Source organism: Cricetulus griseus, assembly GCF_003668045.3.
Source record: "Cricetulus griseus strain 17A/GY chromosome 1 unlocalized genomic scaffold, alternate assembly CriGri-PICRH-1.0 chr1_0, whole genome shotgun sequence".
NCBI lineage: Eukaryota > Metazoa > Chordata > Mammalia > Rodentia > Cricetidae > Cricetulus > Cricetulus griseus.
Genome location: NW_023276806.1, coordinates 90760651 through 90766116, shown reverse-complemented (window position 1 = coordinate 90766116; position 5466 = coordinate 90760651). Strand labels below are relative to the sequence as shown.

Here is a 5466-nt window from a genome sequence, read left to right as displayed (position 1 = left end):
ATTAGCAACCCCTAGATTCCAGTGAGAGACCAAGGAAACAGTTTCTGAGGAATGAGACTTTTGTTTATGTTCCTGTGATAAAACACTAACTAAACACATTTTAGGAATATATGTGATATGCAAAATATCTGATATGTGAGCCCCCAAAGGGGTAGTGACCCACAGATTTAGAATCATGTCTCTAAATTGTCACTAAATAAACGCTAAGTTTGAGTGTTACCATGGTAATAGCAATTGCTTTTGTGTCTTTCCAAACTCAGGCATTAATAGTACTGACAGCTTCCACTCTGGACTTTTTAATACTCAACTGCCTCCCACTGGATCATTACCATGAATTGGTGAAATTCAAATATACCAGAAAATATAGATTGATTTTCCTTACAAAGAACCTAAACAAAGTGAACATTTAATTAGAAAATAAGTAATAAATTAAATAAACATATTGTAATTTGTGAAATGAATCTCCCTAATGTGGTTTTTAGTCAAAATATATTAAAACTATTTTTTAAACTAGGCTATAAGCTATTAATTAAATTCATGTTATCTGATGCTCGTACCATTATGGCACAGCTCTTTATTCTCCTGAGAGACCTTCATACTTAATTAATAGCTCCATGGATCCAAAGTCTTAAAGTGTTTATTCACAAGTTTGCATATTTTTATTGTCCTTTGAAGGTGAAACTATGGCAACACCTGATTAAGAAGTAGAATATCAGATCGGGTGCTGCATCATCTATGGCATAATAAATGTTAGATAAAATTAAGGTTTAAATTCCAAGTTTGTAACAGCATGTGATCTTTTTCAAATTTTTATATTCCTTTGAAAATATAGCCAAGAGACCACCTACTTGTTACTATTAAGGCAAAATGAGCCAGCTTCTTTATGTTCCCTGACAGTTTTAATGCTCAATACACCACAGTGGGAATGTTCTGGAAAAATGGGAGTCATTTTCTCTTGGCCTCTTCTCGGACAACACCCAGTAGACACAGAGGAGTCTGGATAACCCCTTTCCGAGAGATTGCCTGCCTTAGAATTTGAAGAGGTGCTGAAAGCAGACATGTGACCTGATGCTATGCCACAAGCATCTATTTCCAGGATGACTCAGACTTGGCTTCAAAAAGTAGGACATGATGCCAAAAATTTAACTGCCCCAAAGCCAAAAGAAACAAAATCTTAACCAAATGCAAAAGTTAATTCGTGGTGCTAAACTCAAGGACTAATGCTCCCTCTTCTTAAGCCATCAGCACCCAGTCCAGAGCTGATGATGCATTCCTCCTGGAGCACCTCCCATTCCTCCACTCTAGGACACTGCGTCTCCCGATTTTCCTCCCTCCTTGGTCATTGGTCACTCTCAGGCTAAAGTCCTATTTTCTGCTCTTGCTTCAACTTTGAAGTGGCAGAGACTGTCAAGGCTTAAAACTTTGCCCTGAGTCTTCTTTACAATTAGATCACTCTAGTACGTTCTGACAGTTCAAGCTTTCCAAAGAGTGACTTCTGTGACTGACTTTCTTCTTTTTTACACAATAGTATTGTGTTGAGGGTGGAACCCCAGGCCTTGTTGGGAAATGGTCTCCAGGGAGCCTGCCCCCTGCCCCGTGTCAGATAGTGTTCAGATTTGTGGCAGGAAGGAACCGGGTAAACAGGATCAGCACAACTCAAGGATTGAGAGTGGACCAGGCTGTCCCGGGATGCTTGGTGCTGAGGGACATTGCCTTTCCACACCCTGCCAGGACCCACGGTAGACAGGATGAAGCGTTTGCTGAGGGTGCCTTCCTTGATCCCATCTCCTCCTCTGGCTTCTTGGGTCTGTGATGCCATCGTAGGAGCTTAGCTGTCACTGTCCTCGCTGTGTCCATATGCACCCAGCTGGCTTATGGAGCAGGCTCTAGGTGTCTGGGGTATAAGGTTGACCACCTTCCTGCTCTCGGGGTCACCCGTGGTTGCCATCCCAACCTGCTCTGAGCACCCGTTGGCTTCCACCTTCACCTTCTTTGCCACCAAGTTGGCCAGCTGTGCCCGGCTGTCTACTGCTTCTGCCTTTCTCTTGGCCTTTGATGCCATCTGTACTCCAGGATGGCTGGGGGTTGGATCTTACTGCTGCCTGTGATCGGGAAAGCATAGCTTCATCTACCGAGTCAGAATCCCCCAGAAACCTAAAGTGGCGACCCTCCTCCAGCAAGGCCTCAATCTTGTGCTCATCTTCCTCTTCCTGCTGCTGCCGCCCCTGCTTTTGTGACAGGCGGTGATACAGCAGCATGACTTCGTAGTCCAGGTGTGCCCACCTGGTTCAGGTCCATCAGCTCCTGCAGGTTTTCCAGCACCTCCAACTCCAGCTTCAAGTCTTTGGTGAGGTTCTCTAGGACCCTCGTAGGTTGTTGAGCTCCTCATCCTCATGCTCCTTCTGTGCACATTTCTCTTCCAGGAGCTTCGCGGCCAGGGAACTGCTTGTGGCCCCATGCCCCATGGTGTAGCCCGTGTTCTCGGGGTCTGTCTTGAAGGTGATCTCGGTCAAGCAGCACATGCACTTGATACAGAAGCGGAAGATAGGCAAGTAGGCCTCATTCCGGACCGTTGCCTTGCGTGCATTGAACTTCTTCCCCTTGTAGATGTATTCTTCACATGTCCTACTCCGAATGTTGAAGGAGGCCATCATCTGAACCACATACTGCCGGTCCTTTGGTACCTTCAGTTAGGGTGTTTTTCCCTGGCTCTCGGTTTAAGGATAGTGTCTCTTTCGCTGGCTTGGGTCCCAAATCCAGAGTGTTTCTTTTACTGGGTTGGGACTAGATCCCAAACTGTTCAGGGTCTGTATAGGGTCTGCAGACTAAGGATTTTCTGGGGCCTGGGTCTCTCAAAAGGCATGTATCACCACACTAGCTTAGACTGTTTTTTACAATTGCTTATTTATTATTTGTACATACAAACTATGGCAAGTCCCTTCCTTTGAGCCCTACACTCAGCCCCTCATCTGGGGATCCTAGGCAGAGGCTCCACCTCTGAGCCACACCCCCAACCTTCCTCGTTCTTCTCTTCCTCCTCCTCCTCCTCTTCTTATTCTTTTAGAGACAGGGTCTCCTGGATGGCCTTTAGCTTCCCACCATGCTTTTCTTAACCTCGTTTTGACAAGACTGAGCCGTATCCTGTTGGGCTCTCAGTTGGGGAAACAGTTGCTATGGTGTGTGGGTGTCCCAACATTCACATACTGGTTACTCTTCTCCCTCTTTCTTTTTTCAGGGCCGGTGATGGGAACCTAGGCCTTACACCTAGCTCTATCTGCTCCCTTTCTCCCACCTGAGTGTTCCCTGATCCTTTCACTGTGTGAATTAGTTTGGGTAAGTCTCAAAAAGCTAAAAACAAACCTGTCATATAACTCAGCTATACCACTCCTTGGTATATGACCAAAGGACTTGACATCCTGCTCCACACACACTCGCTCAACCATGTTCATTGCTGTCATATTCACAATAGATAGTAAAAGCAAACAACATAAATGACCTTCAACAGACAAATAGATAATGAAAATCCTATAAATATATATTATGAGGTATTATTCTGACATAAAGAACCATGAAATAATAAACTCTGCAAGTAAATTGATGGAACTAGAATAGATCATATTGAGTGAGGTACCCAGACCCAGAAAGTCAAGTTTCACTTGTTCTGTCTCATCTGAGACTTCTGGCTCCACATCATCAGATATGAGTACATATTCTGGAATGACTACAGAAATCAGGAAAGCAAAAAGGTACATTAGCAGAGTGGAGGAGTTAGGGGAGCAACGGGGAAGAGAATAAATAGCAGGGTGCAAAGTGATCTGTTGGAGAAACAGTAAAAGTGTGGTGGTCCAATTGGGCAAGGGGAAGAAGATAAATGCAAAAGAAAGGGAAAGAGGATAAAATAACAGTAAAAATGTCTGGAAAAGTCAAAAGGAATCATGTTATTATTTACCTAAAATACCTATAAATCATGTAAGTTGGTGTTCAAGTGAACATAAATAGTTTAAATAAAAATTTCCCATCTAGACAGACAGTGCTCTCCCCAACAGTCAATGGCCATCTAATGAAAGCTCCAAAATCAAGCATGAGAAGCCCTCTTTTGAGTTGTTAGTCAGGGTTGCCTAAGAGACTTAAAAATACATAGGTTATTGCTGTTGCTCCTAGTTGGCCTACTCCCAAGAGGCAGAAGGTAAGTCTCTTGCTGAAGACAGAATGTGCTCCAGAAACTGGGTCTAGAGACCCCCTGAGCTGGAACTAACCTGAAACTCTACTCCCTGGGAAAACTACATTTCATAGTAACCAGAAATCACCATGCAAGCTTCCAAAGGAGGGAAGCAACCAACCAGTCCTATGCAGCAGTGATACCACAGCAAAAAACAGCATGGAATGATAACACTAGAACCAGAGAGGCTCCATCACCTTGCAAAACAGCATCATGAGCCAAGAATCCAGGAGAGTGTTTTATGCTCTAATCATGATAGTACCCAAGAAGAAACTGGCACACAAAACTTTTGTCACCCTGCAGCAAAGTTTGAAGTTAAGTACTTGGCACCAAAACAACCAATGGATAGAATGAATAGGCTGTGGTGTTCTACAGAATAATGGAGTATCTACAGTCCTCGCTAACATGCTATATTAATCACTATGTGAGATGAGCTTCAATGGTCTAAACATTGATTTCCTGGGTTGATCAGTACATATTTTATTCATATATTGAATAACTCACTGTGCATCATAAATATGGGCAGTGTAACTTTGTAAAATGTTAAAGGAGATAAAAATGTTAATTATCTTGATCTGATCACATACTTTATATATGAATTATCATACACTCTAAATTTGTACAATTAAAATGTTTGTAAAAGTGGAATTGAGTGATTTCTAATTAAAAGCGAGGTGTTGTCCCCATGGTCTCTGTACTTTCTCAGAAGAAAGCCCTACTCCACCCATTCCTTCAGCTCCCGGTGATGATGCCCAATATTATATGCTTTCTGAGCTCACGTGGAAGTTGACCAGGGCTCCTGTGGGGCTACCTGGAGATCTTCAACAACAAAGAGCTCTGATTGTGGGCTATCTTGCCCACCAAGATAGGAACTGGAATAACTTATTTGGGCTCTCATCCTTTTAGAGTTTGATCCATCTTTGCGAGAGTCGAGACATATTATTGCCTTAACATCATTCAACAAACTCAAACTTTCCCAGAGCTCATCTGGGGACCTCACTGTACTCCCCTGAAGAAAAGTCTGTACCAGGGACTAAAGGGGACTTGGTTACAAAGGAAAGATTATGAGACATTTTGAGAGGAACCTGTATCCATAGGTTCCATTCTCTGTGAACTCCATGGTCTTAGAGAAGTAAGGCAAATTCTTCAGGGTTCTGTGTCTAAGAGCTCTGTTTGCTACAATGGAGATGAACCTAAAGTAATAATGTATTCAAATGGTACAGGGTTCTCTACAAGCTTAGACTGCA

General features: G+C 43.2%; 1 pseudogene; it reads right to left on the bottom strand.

Annotated features, from left to right (window-relative positions):
• Positions 1-1828: 1828 nt before the first annotated feature.
• Positions 1829-5117, bottom strand: LOC100773717 (annotated as a pseudogene).
• Positions 5118-5466: the final 349 nt, after the last annotated feature.